We start from the raw sequence: 15,918 nt of genomic DNA on the forward strand, positions 1-15,918 counted from the left end.
ATAAGTGTTATGAGCAAGGTTAAACCTTGTTATGGATTGAGGTTAAACCTCACTGAGATTGATGGGTGTGAACACATACTTCAGTTAGCATAACCATAAGGATAAGCCCACACCTAGAAAAAAAGAGTTGGTGAACTTGCCCAGGAGTTTTTGCTCAGTATTGTTTTGCTCAGTATTGAATTGTGTGTGTGTGAGGGAAGAGAAAACTGAAAAACACCAAAACTGAGAACAGACAAGAAAAGAGAGAGAGAGAAATGCAAAAGCGAAAACCAGGAAAGACTAGCAGTAGCCTGAGAGCACAGTGTGATGCTGGAAGGAGCTAAGAGCATACTTTGGAGTTGGCTAAAGAGGCTTGGGGCTGTAAACTAAAAGACTGCTCCTTTAGTTCTTTGTGCCTGCTGTGTTCAAACAAGCAGGACTTTGTAAATAAACAAGATTGAATAAACAAAATACCAGACTTCACCAATTCCTCCTTTTAACTGGAACATCCCAGGGCCACAAACTTTGACTAGCTACTTGCTTCATAAACATTCAGATCTGTCTTCACTATTGTTTGATTGGAATAATCAGATTCCATTCAAAACTCCTCATTTAGTTCATATTGTACTCTAAATATGACCCCACTTGCAAATACATTGTCCCAATTAAAAAAAATGCAGAAACAGAAGTAGTCTATTTCTGTTTAAAATTAAAGGGATCTCCCTTATGAATGGTCCTAACTAAGAAGTGAGCCAGTGAGGGAAAGAATATTCAACTTCCCTTATTTGCTGGAACACGAGTACCATATAGGCAAACAATAAATGGATAACCATTAGTTGTATTGGTCACAGCTGAATATGAATTTTTATCTCATGTGGTGGTGAGCGTTAGCAGTGACCCAGTTCCCACATGGTGGGGTCTAAAGTGCTACACTTGTTTTCCCTGTTGCTCAATGAGGAAACAACTATGATGCCTAGGGTATGGTACTTCTATTATTGTACTGCAGGTAAATAGTGATCTAGTAACTATTCTTGTTCACTGTAATGACATGAACAATTTCTACTACAGAGCTTTAAAAAATTACAGATGAGCTAGTTTTGAATTCTGTCAGCTGATGTCCAGCTGAATGCCCATGATTACATGAATGGCCAGGACCACCATAGTTGTACTTTACTCCTAGAATTGTTATATGTAAAACTGCAGTCATATCAATATATCAGGCAATCACTATTACCCAGTGGGGTAAGGAGCACTCTGTAGGAAGACTTCATCTTTTCTGTTTTCTCTCGCTGGCATGTGGGGAGCAGTGAGGAGACATAGACCTGGATAGGGGAGATAAACTACCTCTAACGGGCAATCTATTGTTTTTTTCTGGTTACACGACAGAACAGAAAAAAGGCAGTTATTAACATGGTAAACATTTAACTGTGGTGTGTCCAAAGATTTCCCCAAAGATGAGTGTTTTTTTTCATATATTCTTTAATTATCTGGAAAAGGGGAATGAGAACTAATGAACAAAATATGTAAGTAACACATTATTTAATATGTTCAAGGCTAGACACAACTGAAGAACTTCAGAGGGACCTAACAAAGCTAGATAAATTGTCAGCACATAGGCAAATGGCATTTGATCTTGAGAAATAGAATGCAGTTCATATTGGAAGAAATAATTTGAGTTAACCATAAATATTGCTAGGTTCTAAATTTAATTTAGCTGTAGCCACTTTGGACAAAAGATCCAGACATCAATTGTGGACAGGTCAATGAAAAATTTGGTCAAATCGGTGGTAGCAATCAAAGAAAAAAAAAGTTAGGATGGAATAGAAAATAATTCTGAAAATAGTGGAATGCTATCATATGAGTTGAATACTGAGCTCACATATGACTACCCAATTTTATAAAAGATATAGTGGGAAAAGATACACAGAAAGAGGCAACAGAAAATGATTAATGTCACGGAAAGACAAGCATGTGAAGCAATACTGTTCAATTTGCAGAGGAGAATAATAAAAGGAAATGAGTTCCATAAACTTCATAATTCACTTATGGAGTTCACTGCCATAAAATATCAGCATCAAAGATTTAGAAAAGCAGTTGACTGACATATAATGAATCCACAGATACATAAGAATAAAGAGTAATAGAGCCTGATTTTCAGAGGTGCTGAGGACTTTCTGCCCTTTTGTGCTTCACTTCTGCTGCTGAAGTGCTAGAAATCAAGTGGAAGTGCCTTAACTGCAAGTCCCCCCAAGTATAGGCATTTTTCAGTTGTGGGTTGTGAAGGTTGTGCAGGGACTCAATCTGCCCGCCTCATCTTGAGGCAGCAGAAAGTATGTAACTGGGGGAAAACAAGCACACTTTCAGAATCTGTGAACACTCATTCTTCCTTGTCGCTGCCACAGATACATAAGAATAAAGAGTAATAGAGCCTGATTTTCAGAGGTGCTGAGGACTTTCTGCCCTTTTGTGCTTCACTTCTGCTGCTGAAGTGCTAGAAATCAAGTGGAAGTGCCTTAACTGCAAGTCCCCCCAAGTATAGGCATTTTTCAGTTGTGGGTTGTGAAGGTTGTGCAGGGACTCAATCTGCCCGCCTCATCTTGAGGCAGCAGAAAGTATGTAACTGGGGGAAAACAAGCACACTTTCAGAATCTGTGAACACTCATTCTTCCTTGTCGCTGCCGGACCTTGGGGCTCTAGATGTATGCTTGATCAACCCTGAAGCCTGCTCTACCTTAGACTGCAGAGTCGGGGTTCCCCAATGGTAGCCTAAAGCCATCTTTGTTCCCTGCCTTGGATTCTGCACTGTGTGCAGTGCAGCCACACTCAAGAACAGACCCATATTTTGTGATACATGATGCTCAAGTAACACAACACTGGAGCCAAAACGTCTAGAGAATTTACTTACATAAGTAATATTGAAGATTGAATTTCTTGGTTTGTCATGACAATTACAGTGAACAACTTGGGCAAAAAATTGTCTGAAGGGAATTTTGCCCTGTCTTTAATTTGATCTATTTCCCTTAAACTTATGTCTTCTACTGCATTTCAAATTCAAGCCAGGAATATTAAAAGACTCTCAGAAATGCTCAAACTTGTGTTCAAATGCATGTGTGTCACTCCCATTGAAGTCAATGAGGCGCACACTTAATTTGAGGTCAGATTTCAGTTCTTCCAATTGTCCTTTTGAGTGTCAGCCACTTCATCATTTCACTTTTCTGAAACACACACATACACACGGCTTTTATTTGTGGTGGTCTTGCTCCAACTTTTCTTGACAATTAAAATTATACGATAAGCCCTTCAAATCTGTGAAAATCCATTTGTTCTCACTGTGAAGAAGAGGAGGAAGTCTAGCAGTAGATAACTTTTGTTGGAGGACTTGCTTTCTATGCCAATCATCGTCCTTATTTTGCTCCCTGGAATATGCCTGGCACATGTAGAGTACTCATGCTATTTTACAAGATAGAGGACGATGTTCTATGGGAAGCTTTTAAGAATAACTCATGTAATTTAGTGTGCTTAATGTCAAACAAGGGTCCATACTACAACAGAAGTACTGTAAATATCAACACAAATCAATTTTGCAAATGTCAAACTGACAATGAAAACCCATCTCTCTCATCATAAATGCCTTCCTAATTCATAATAAATGTTACAACATCTTACAACACAACCATTTTATAACACAGGAAATAATTCCAGCTGAACTCTTTATTAGGGATTCAGTTTCCTAATTCAGATGAATCATTTACAAGCATACCCATTATAATGATAGAAATGTGTGTTCAAACAGATAATATAGGTATAAAATATACACTTGCAAAACAAGGCTATGCAAAGTCTTTCGCAAAATGCTACAAATCCTTGAACAGTCTTGAAATGATAGATTTAATGAAAAGAGACGTTTAATGGAGGAAACCTGGACAATCACATTAAAAATTAAAGCCAAACAGCGCATGGCTGTAGACATGTGCATATTTCTTATTTATATACAAATGTATCATATATATAAATTAAAACTATTCAAATACGGAAAACCTTTCCCACTAATACCAGTTAGAATTTTTTAATGTGTTTCAGCAATGCTTTCATCCCTGCCATAGTGTTGTTCCACAAATATTTGAGTAATTCACCTTTACTGGCACAGATTTCAAAGGTGAAAGCATGAGTGTTCATGAAAAATTAACTAAAAATTAATTAAATGCAAACAGGTTTCAGAGTGGCATCCATGTTAGTCTGTATCAGCAAAAAGAACGAAGAGTACTTGGGCACCTTAGAGACTAACACATTTATCTGGGCATAAGCTTCCGTGGGCTAAAGCCCGTTTCAACAGATTCATGCAGTGGAAAATACAATAGGAAGATATATATAGATTTAGATTAGATATATACACACAGAGAATATGAAAAACATGGATGTTGCCATACCGCCTCTAACGAGACTAATCAATTAAGGTGGGCTATTACCAGCAGGAGGAGAAAAACCTTTTGTAGTGATAATCAGGATGACCCATTTCAAACAGTTGAGAAGAAGGTGTGAGTAACAGTAGGGGGAAATTAGCATGGGGAAATAGATTTTACTTTGTGTAAATGACCCATCCACATCCAGTCCTTATTCAAGCCTAATTTAATGGTGTCCAGTTTGCAAATTAATTCCAGTTCTGCAGTTTTTCGTTGGAGTCTGTTTTTAAAGTTTTTCTGTTGAAGAATTGCCACTTTTAGGTCTGTAATTGAGTGACCAGCGAGGTTGAAGCGTTCTCCGTTTGGTTTTTGAATGTTATAATACTTGACATCTGATTTGTGTCCATTTATTCTTTTGCGTAGAGACTGTCTGGTTTGGCCAATGTACATGGCAGAGGGGCATTGCTGGCACATAATGGCATATATCACATTGGTAGATGTGCAGGTGAGTGAGCCTCTGATGGTGTGGCTGATGTGGTTAGATCCTATGATGGTGTCCCTTGAATAGATATGTGGACAGAGTTGGCAACGGACTTTGTTGCAAAGATAGGTTCCTGGGTTAGTGTTTTTGTTGTGTGGTGCATGGTTGTTCATGCGTATTTCCTTCAGGTTGGGGGCTGTCTGTAAGCGAGGGCTGGCCTGTCTCCCAAGATCTGTGAGACTGAGGGATCGTCTTTCAGGATATGCAAAGTTATTCTTGCCAGAAGTGCTGGCATAGAATCATAGAATATCAGGTTTGGAAGGACCTCAGGAGGTCGTCTAGTCCAACCCCCTGCTCAAAGCAGGACCAATCCCCAACTAAATCATCCCAACCAGGGCTTTGTCAAGCCTGACCTTAAAAACTTCTAAGGAAGGGGATTCCACCGCCTCCCTAGGTAACACATTCCAGTGTTTCACCACCCTCCTAGTGAAAAAGTTTTTCCTAATATCCAACCTAAACCTCCCCCACTGCAACTTGAGACCATTACTCCTTGTTCTGTCATCTGCTACCACTGAGAACAGTCTAGATCCACCCTCTTTGGAACCCCCTTTCAGGTAGTTGAAAGCAGCTATCAAATCCCCCCTCATTCTTCTCTTCCGCAGAATAAACAATCCCAGTCCCCTCAGCCTCTCCGCATAAGTCATTGTTCTAGTCCCCTAATCATTTTTGTTGCCCTCCGCTGGACGTTTTCCAATTTTTCCACATCCTTCTTGGCATTGGCCTTCTTGGCAACAATGGCACACTGTTGACTCATATCCAGCTTCTTGTCCACTGTAACCCCTTGGTCCTTTTCTGAAGAACTGCTGCCTAGCCATTCGGTCGCTAGTCTGTAGCAGTGCATGGGATTCTTCCATCCTAAGTGCAGGACTCTGCACTTGTCCTTGTTGAACCTCATCAGATTTCTTTTGGCCCAATCCTCTAATTTATATAGTTCCCTCTGTATCCTATCCCTACCCTCCAGTGTATCATCAGCGGATTTAGCGTCATCTGAAAACTTGCTGAGGATGCAATCCACACCATCCTCCAGATCATTAATGAAGATATTGAACAAAACCAGCCCGAGGACCGACCCTTGGGACACTCGACTTTATACCGGCTGCCAACTAGACATGGAGCCATTGATCACTACCCATTGAGCCCGACAATAGAGCCAGCTTTCTGTCCACCTTATAGTCCATTCATCCAGCCCATACTTCTTTAACTTGCTAGCAGGAACACTGTGGGAGACTGTGCAAAAAGCTTTGCTAAAGTCAAGGAACAACACATCCACTGCTTTCCTCTCATCCATAGAGCCAGTTATCTAGTCATAGAAGGCAATTAGATTAGTCAGGCATGACTTGCCCTTGGTGAATCCATGCTGACTGTTCCTGATCACTTTCCTCTTGTTTAAGTGCTTCAGAATTGATTCCTTGAGGACCTGCTCCATGATTTTTCCAGGGACTGAGGTGACGCTGACTGGCCTGTAGTTCCCAGGATCCTCCTCCCTCCCTTTTTAAAAGATGGCCTCTACATTAGCCTTTTTCCAGTCATCTGAGACCTCCCCCGATCACCATGAATTTTCAAAGATAATGGCCAATGGCTCTGCAATCACATCTGCCAACTCCTTTAGCACTCTCGGATGCAGTGCATCCAGCCCCATGGACTTGTGCTCGTCCAGCTCTTCTAAATAGTCATGAACCACTTCTTTCTCCACAGAGGCCTGGTCACCTCCTCCCCATGCTGTGCTGCCCAGTGCAGCAGTGTGGGAGCTGACCTTGTTCGTGAAGACAGAGGCAGAAAAAGCATTGAGTACATTAGCTTTTTCCACATCCTCTGTCACTAGGTTGCCTCCCTTATTCTGTAAGAGGCCCCCACGTTCCTTGACTTTCTTCTTGTTGCTAACATACCTGAAGAAACCCTTCTTGTTACTCTTAACATCTCTTGCTAGCTGCAACTCCAGGTATGATTTGGCCTTCCTGATTTCACTCCTGCATGCCCAAGCAATATTTTTATACTCTTCCCTGGTCATTTGTCCAATCTTCCACTTCTTGTGAGCTTCTTTTTTGTGTTTAAGATCAGCAAGGATTTCACTGTTAAGCCAAGCTGGTCGCCTGCCATATTTACTATTCTTTCTACACATCAGGATGGTTTGTCCCTGTAACTTCAATAGGGATTCTTTAAAATACAGCCAGTTTTCCTGGACTCCTTTCCTCCTCATGTTATTCTCCCAGGGGATCCTGTCCATCAGTTCTCTGAAGGAGTCAAAGTCTGCTTTTCTGAAGTCCAGGGTCCGTATTCTGCTGCTCTCCTTTCTTCCCTGTGTCAGGATCCTGAACTTGACCATCTCGTTGTCACTGCCTCCCAGGTTCCCATCCACTTTTGCTTCCCTACTAATTTTTCCCGGTTTGTGAGCAGCAGGTCAAGAAGAGCTCTGCCCCTAGTTGGTTCCTCCAGCACTTGCACCAGGAAATTGTCCCCTACACTTTCCAAAAACTTCCTGGATTGTCCATGCACCTCTGTATTGCTCTCCCAGCAGATATCAGGGTTATTGAAGTCTCCCATAAGAATCAGGGCCTGTGATCTAGTAACTTCTGTTAGTTGCTGGAAGAAAGCCTCGTCCACCTCATCCCCCTGGTCCGATGGTCTATCGCAGACTCCCACTACGACATCACGCTTGTTGTTCATGCTTTTCAACTTCATCCAGAGACACTCAGGTTTTTCTGCAGTTTCATACCAGAGCTCTGAGCAGTCATACTGCTCTTACATACAGTGCAACTCCCCCACCTTTTCTGTCTTGCCTATCCTTCCTGAACAGTTTATATCCATCCATGAGAATACTCCAGTCATGTGAGTTATCCCACCAAGTCTCTGTTATTCCAATCACATCATAATTCCTTGACTGTAGCAGGACTTCCAGTTCTCCCTGCTTGTTTCCCAGGTTTTGTGCATTTGTGAATAGGCACTTGAGATAACTTGCTGTTTGTCCTGTTTTCTTTGTATGAGGCAGGAGCCCTCCCCTTTTGCTCTCTCCTGCTCGTGCTTCCTCCCAGTATCCCACTTCCCCACTTAGCTCAGGGCTTTGGTCTCCTTCCCCCCGTGAACCTAGTTTAAAGCCCTCCTCACTAGGTTAGCCAGCCTGCTTGCAAAGATGCTCTTCCCTCTCTTCGTTAGGTGGAGCCTGTCTCTGCCTAGCACGCCTCCTTCCTTGGAACACCATCCCATGGTCAAAGAATCCAAAGCCTTCTCTCTGACATCACCTATGTAGCTATTCATTGACTTCCATTATTCGACGGTCTCTACCCAGGCCTTTTTCTTCCACGCAGAGGATGGATGAGCACACCAATTACACCTCAGACTCCTTTATCCTTCTTCCCAGAGCCACATAGTCTGCAGTGATCCGCTCAAGGTCATTCTTGGCTGTATCATTGGTGCCCACGTGGAGAAGTAGGAAGGGGTAGTGATCCAAGGGCTTGATGAGTCTCGGCAGTCTCTCCATCACATTGTGAATTCTAGCTCCTGGCAAGCAGCAGACTTCTCGGTTTTCCTGGTTGGGGCGGCAGATAGATGACTCAGTCCCCCTGAGGAGAGAGTCCCTGACCACCACCACCTACCTCCTCATCTTGGGAGCTGTGGTCATGGAACCCCCATCTCTAGGACAGTGCATCTCATGCCTTCCAATCAGTGGAGTCTCCTTCTGTTCCCTTCCCTTACATCTATCATCTAGTCCACTCTCCACATTAGTACCAGTGGAGAGAACATGAAAACGGTTGCTTACCTGTATCTGCGTTGCTGGTACATGGACGCTTCCCTTTCTTCTTCTGGAGGACACATGCTGCCAAATTTCTTCACTGTCCTCCTGTCCCCACTGCGCAGCCTGCTCTGAATCTTCAGAACATTGTGCCTGTAGAAGCATATCCTGACATCTATCCAGGAAATGTTCAGTTTCTCTTATGCAACGCAGGGTCGATACTTGTTTCTCCAGACCTTGAACCTTCTCTTCCAATATGGAGACCAGCTTGCACTTTGTACAGACAAAGTCGCTTCTGTCCTGCCGAAGAAAGACAAACATGGCACATGCAGTACAGGTCACAAGAGCTAAACGCTCCCCATCCATATTACCTTCCATCTACGAGCTTCCTCAGGAGTTGTAGTAACTACTCAGAGAAGCCGACAAGATATAAGCCTCAGTGGGCTCTCCCTAGGTGAACTCCCAGGCAAATGCCCTCTGTTAGCCTCTCTGCTGTTCGCCATTCAGCTGGTTCCCAGCTGACTGGCTTTTTATAACAGTCAGGCCCACTCAAGGCTCACTTGGAACAAAGCACTCCCAATTCACACTTTTCAAAAAACCAATCAAGCAAACGGTCAAACTGTCCCCACAATAGACACTCAGATACTCACCCACACAGCTTCCCTAATGCAGCCCTCTGTTACTCCCTCATGCTCAGTCCAGCCCCAGTTCAGTAATATAGGTTAACACGTGCCTCACTTTAAGTACAAGAGTTGTCTGAATGAAGTGAACATTTGTATTTAAGTGCCATGCTGAATCATGGAACAGAGACCAGGAAGTGCACCTGGCTAAACATAAACATAGCTTTCATTTTGAATATTTTTGTTTAACCCCTGGTGTATTTTTTGAAGAGATACTCACTGAATAAATTTGATTTATGAATAGGAATCAATCTGAGGCTATCACAGTCTGCTCACAAACAGTCTTCCAGGAGTGAAAGAACTTAAATTCATTGAATAAATGATTAATTACAAATTATTCACTCAGCTGTAATAGACATATATAGTGTATACACCAAATACTCCCTGACTAACAAGTAAGTCACGTTATTCCACTTTTGACTGTGTCCATCACAAGTGACATAGTTGTGCTTTGTAAATATATACTGTGACGTTGCACTCTAATGTTTTATGGAAATATGCTTATGAGTGTAAATATGATGTAACTGGAATATGCTTTATGCAAAAGGTCTCTTGTAAGGTATAACAAAGGTTACAGCCTACTGAATATATTCCTTCTATTTGTATGTATGTATCATTCTTGTATCTGAAGCTAGAAATATAAAGTATAACTCTGGGGTCCTATTGTAATTATGCAAAGTGTGGGCCATTGATGGTGATTTAGAATCTTGATGGCTCCCTTTGACTAGGACAATTACTTATAAATTTCTTTGTTTACTTGCAAGCTTTTTTGTGTTCTTGTAAGCCAGCCCGGGAAGAATGGAGGCTGGGAGGTCTCACAGGACATGTGACCATGTCACATGATGCTGAAATCCATCTTAAATCTGGTACTTTTCCATTTAGAAGGAGGGATGGGGACCCAGAGAGACAAAAGATTCCCACCTTGGGCCAAAGCTATAAAAGGGGGTGGAACATAAAGGGGGCTGCCAGCCATGAGAACACATCTGTTTTCCACCTAAGATGTCTGCTGGAACCAACAAGAACCGTACCAGGGGAAAGGATTGGGCCCAGACTAGAAAGGCGTCTCGTCTGTGAAAGAAGCTTATTGGAACAACTCTGAGGGGGAGATTTACTTGTATTCAGTTTCTTGATGTATTAGGCTTAGACTTACTTGTTTGCTTTATTTTGTTTGGTGATTTGTTCTGTCTGTTATTACTTGAAACCACTCAAATCCTACTTTTTATTCTTAATAAAATCACTTTTTTTTGTTTGCTTTTGTTTATTAGTGAACCCAGAGTAAGTAATTAATACCTGGAGGAGCAAACATCTGTGCATATTTCTCTATCAGTGTTATAGAGGGCAGACAATTTATGAGTTTACCCTGTATAAGCTTGTACAGAGTAAAACAGATTTATTTGGGGTTTGGATCTCATTGGGAGCTGGGTGTCTGGGTGCTGGAGACAGAGTACCTGCTGAGCAGTTTTTGGTTAAAGTCTGCAGCTTTGGGGGCATGGACCAGACCTGGGTCTGTGTTGCAGCAGGCTAGCATGTCTGGCTCAACAAGGCAGGGTTCTGGAGTCCCAAGCTAACAGGGAAAATGGGCACAGCGGTAATTTCAGCATGTCAGGTGACAGTCCCAAGGGGGTCTCTGAGTCTGAACCCATCACATATATATCTAGAAACAAAGAATGTAGGCTATACTTGCAGGATGGGGGACTCTATCTTAGGAAGCAGTGACTCTGAAGAAGATTTGGGGGTTGTGGTGGATTATTACTTGGACATGAGCTCACAGTGTGATCCTGGGATGCATAAACAGGGAAATCTGAAGGTGAAGTGGAGAGGTTATTTTACCTCTATGTTTGACACTGGTGCGACCACTGGTAGGATACTGTATCCAGTTCTCGTGTCCACAGTTCATGAAAGATGTTGATAAATTGGAGAGGGTTCAGAAAAGAGCCATAAAAATGATTAAAGGAATTAGAAGACATGCCTTATAGTGACAGACTCAAGGATCTCAATCTATTTATTTCTGCAAAGAGAAGGTTAAGGGGTGATTAAATACAATCTATAAGTATCTACATGGGGAACAAATATTTAATAACGTGCTTTTCAGTCTAGTAGAGAAAGATATAACATGATCCAATAGCTGGAAGTTGAAAATAGACAGACTGGAAAGAAGATATAAATATGTAATTGAGTAATTAACTATGGGAACAAGTTACCAATGGTTGTGGTGGATTTTCCCTCACTGAATTTTTAAATCAAGATTGGATGTTGTTGTTTTTTTTTAAAGCTATGCTGTGGGGTTTATTTTAGGATGGTCTATGGGCAGTGTGATATAGGAGGTCGAACTAGATGATTACAGTGGCCCCTTCTGGCCTTGAAATCAGTGAATCCATTATTTGCCTATCCACTGTCTGGTGTGGCATTAAAATGTATTTTTAAAGTGGTTTGTGGATTGTTAAAAATATATCATGTAGGGATTTTCACAAAAAAAATGACTATTTCCTTGACATAAACACTCATTCACCCCATCCCCAAAAAATTATCTGATTTAGCACCGGATAGGCAAATTCTTGTGAATGTGACCAACTGGTTCATTTTGCTGGTATTTCCCATACTCACCTACATGTTCACAAATAAAAGTATGTTTTAATTTTCAAGAAATGATGTAGAGGGAGAGCACGATACCTAGGTATAACCCAGGGGCAGTTTTAACAGCCATATTCCAGTCCCCCCCACTCATTTTTAATAGGTGTATTTCTCACTTTGTGGAACTGAAAAAAAAAATCAAAAAAATTCAAATCCTAATAAAGTCAACAAACAGGGTTGTGTCTGACCTCTGAATCACTATGTTTTATTACTAGGGAACTCAAGTATTTTGTGGTGGCAAAAAAGGGCCCATAACATTTAGTGAAAATGGAGCTACGCTCTTTCCTTCCCATATAAGAAGAATGAATGCCCTCTTTTCTGACTAAAAGCTCTAATTGGCAGTGAATTCCAACCCAGTGATTTTTAAACACAATTTGAATCTGGCAGAAAGTTAATATAGCTTTAAAATTCAGAACGTATCTGGCATCTTTCACCCCAGTTCATACTAGTCTTTAAGCTGTAAAGCTTTTGATCATTGGCAGGCTTGGCACATCATTAGAATATTTCAGATGCTAACTAGTACAGTTGTAATAACTTTAGGGAGAGGTGTGGGTAACTAAAATTATAGGGTGTTTTATAGACCTGGTCAAAACCTGAAATTTCCATTCCATTTTGAAATACATTTTCGTTTCAATTTGAAACAAAAAAAAATATTTCCCATACAATTAAGTTTTTGAAAAGTTTTGGGACAAAAAAAAAAGTGTTCCATTTCAATTAAATCAAAACATGTAATTCTTTAAAAAGTCAAAATCAGAATGAATTATATAATTTCATTCTAATATAAAAGAAACTAATTTATGAATCAACTTCATTTTGAAATGAAAAATCAAAATGATCTATTTTTACCAGAACACTTTTTTTTCATTTTTCCCCAAAACAAGACATCATCAAAATTGATACTTTCTTGTGGAAAGTTAATGGAACTTCGTTTATGCCGAATGGGGCTCTGTAGGAGTCTGCATATGTGGAATACCTTGAAGGCTGGAGGTCTTAATATTTTTCAGACTGCATCCCTATTAAGAATAATTTTGTTTATTCTGTCTTGATTAAACAGAAATCATTGACACCCACTCATTTGTTTAGCTTGCAAGTAGAAATCCCAGTGGGTTAGTGCCCTCCCAATTATGTAGAGTATCCTGTACTTTCAATTAGTGTTGCGTAGGTTTGCAAAATCCTAATCTCAGGGGGGTCCTGAAGGGTGCCATTTCTGACTGGGGGTGGGGGAGGCAATTTAACTGTGATTCCAGAGGCTACTTGGGCACCTGAAAACTCTTGTTTTGTTTTTTTCAGATAATAGTCTAGATACAGTGCTCCTGTCAGATAATAATTTCTAATTCCTACATAAAGAAATAGAATTAAATAAATATTAGACCCACGCAGCTCTAATACTAACATGTTCTGACATGTGTCAATTCACTGAAGGGACCGGTTAGGTTTAAAATTGTAATGTATATTCTTACTTTGTTACTAACTCTTGACTACAACAATTGAAACAATTGTAGAAAAATCTAGATTACTTTCTATCACTTTTTTTTGCTGTTCTTCAAGCCTGGAATAGATCATTTAATTAGGGCAAGACCTTGTGAGTTTATACTGCACCGGCCTGGGGCTCTAGGGATAGTAGTAGTTACTCCACTACAAATAATAGACTAGAAACTGACTTTAAACAGCAGTGAAACTGACACTGTCAAGTCACTTACAGTATGGCCACCCCCAAATGTTGAAAAATCATGAATCAGGCTCACCAAAAATCATGATTGGGTTTAAAATAATGAGATTATGTAAAAATAATAGATTTGGTGTACTTTTTATTTACATTCTGCTTTTTGAGCCTTTGAGCTTTTTGAGTACTAGAGTCACATTGTGATGCTTTCCCCATAGCCACAAGGGACAGAAAGTTCATTTTTCTTTAAGAATGAAAGCTGATATCATCATATATCACTTGACTGCAGGAACTGGGGCTTTAAGGAAAAAAATAATTATCATGAGTCCCATGACAAAATCATGAGAGTTGGCAAAGGCTATTTTCTTTCCAGAAGGGTCTTAAACACAACACTGGAGTAACTGAGTTGCAGCTTTCACAGGAGAATATTTTAAACCAAACGCCAAGAAAATTCCACATTTTAAAGTTGAGAAAAAAAAATGAGACTTCTGAGGTATATCAGAAGGAAAGGAAAATAAACAGGCACAGGAGCTCTGGGCAGCTCTTCCTCTTGAAAGAAAGTTGGAGGATCAAATCTTCTAGTCCTTAATCAAATAAAACTTCTATCTCCATCAGCACCTAGACTCATAGATATTAACATGTGCTTAATAACTATACCCTTCATACTTAAATATCTGAGCCATCTTATCCAGAGTTACACATTTTACAGGCATTGGCTCAGGGATTACATTTTCTGGCATATGCTGAACAGTGCTGAGCACACAGATGGCACCCAGTGAATAGTACAAATCATGACAATCATCGACTGTCAATGCAGTTTCTGATCTTTGTTCTGGAATTGCCATGAATACAGCTGAAACCCTAAGAATTTGAGGTATAATCACATCTGATACTCATAGGACACTCTCTCATTCCTTCCTTTTCTCAGACTCAGAACAAAAAAATGAGAAAACAAAATGTTTTTCAGTTAAAATCTGAAATTGCACATCAGGCATTGCTGTACAACCCAGCACAGGGCAGAACCTGCCACCCATTAACAGTTAAGTGCTCTTCTCTCATCTGACTCGAATTTTCTTTCTTTCTTCATCCTTCTTGACTTCTGTGCTGCTTTTCATACTGTCAACCATGACAACCTTCCCAATCTCCTGGGACCAACTGTTGGAGACTCAGGGAACTGACCGCCTTGGTTTTCCTTCCATCTGAGTCCTCTTTTTTGCAACATGCAGCAGAGAGCAAAAGGCTGGTCCACTGGATAGGGAGCTAGCCCTGCGTGGGAGACCTGGGTTCTACTTCCTCTGCACATGGACTTCCTGTATGACCTCAGCTCAGTGATATAGGGACAGAGTTTCACAGATTTTTAGGCACCCAAAGATGCAGCTAGGCATCTAGTGGGGTTTACAAAGCACCTAACCTTCTAGGTGCTTTTGAAAATCCCACTAGGTGCCTAAATATCCCACTAGGTGCTAAATACCTTTGAAAATCTGGCCTTTAGTCTGTGTGTCCCTCAGTGCCCCATCTGTACAATGGGGATAACAGCACTGCACTACCTCATGGAGGGGCTGTGATGTGAGGCGCTCAGATATTATGATGATGGGGCAACATAAGTACTGCAGGTAGAGTGGGAACTTCCCTATACCACTGCTATTCCTTTCCTGGCCCCTTCTTTTCACCTACCCCATTCACATCTCCCTCTTTTCTGAATGTAACCTTCGCTCAGAGGGCTTAGTGGTATTTCTTCAACAGCTTCTCCCCCCTGCAGAGGGATTCCTATTTTATGGGTTCATCTAACAATTTCCAGATTCTCAATTTAATTATCAGCCCTTGCTTATCTGAATCACTCTGCCTCTGTTTGTAAACAAAAAACTGACTCCCTGCCCCAGGGGCACAACCTGGGAGCAGCACCTCTCTGCAGAACTCACATTCCGTACTAATTCTGTGCAGTTAAGATCTCCTTCTGGGAGCACACATCCTGTGTGAAACTCAGTAGGTGGCTGGAGCCGCCCCCCACCCCCCTACAATTGGCGCCCTGTATCTTAGAACTGCAGTAACTGTGGGTTGCGGAAATTCAGTCTGGAGTCACAGGGAGATTAAAAATTTTATACATACGCACATCGTTGGCCCCAGGATATGATAGCATTCACTTATGCGCCTCACACCATTTTGGTCCTAAACAGTGTTTAAAAAAGAGAAGAAAGTAGTTTGTGTTCTTCAGACTGGCTGGTTTCTTGTTCATTCAGCCAGCAAGATGGAGAGGCATATTTCATAGGTTCTGCTGGCTTTCTATAGCTTTTCACATT

The 15,918-nt window shown here is 41.1% G+C and overlaps 1 long non-coding RNA gene across 1 annotated transcript in view; it reads left to right on the top strand.

The window, feature by feature from the left end:
* The window catches only part of LOC144930160 (uncharacterized), a 227,953-nt gene that overhangs the window by 122,094 nt on the left and 89,941 nt on the right, over window positions 1-15,918 (top strand). The gene's annotated exons all lie outside the window — the stretch shown is intronic.

The sequence above is a fragment of the Lepidochelys kempii genome, chromosome 2 (genome assembly GCF_965140285.1).
Source record: "Lepidochelys kempii isolate rLepKem1 chromosome 2, rLepKem1.hap1, whole genome shotgun sequence".
Lineage (NCBI taxonomy): Eukaryota > Metazoa > Chordata > Testudines > Cheloniidae > Lepidochelys > Lepidochelys kempii.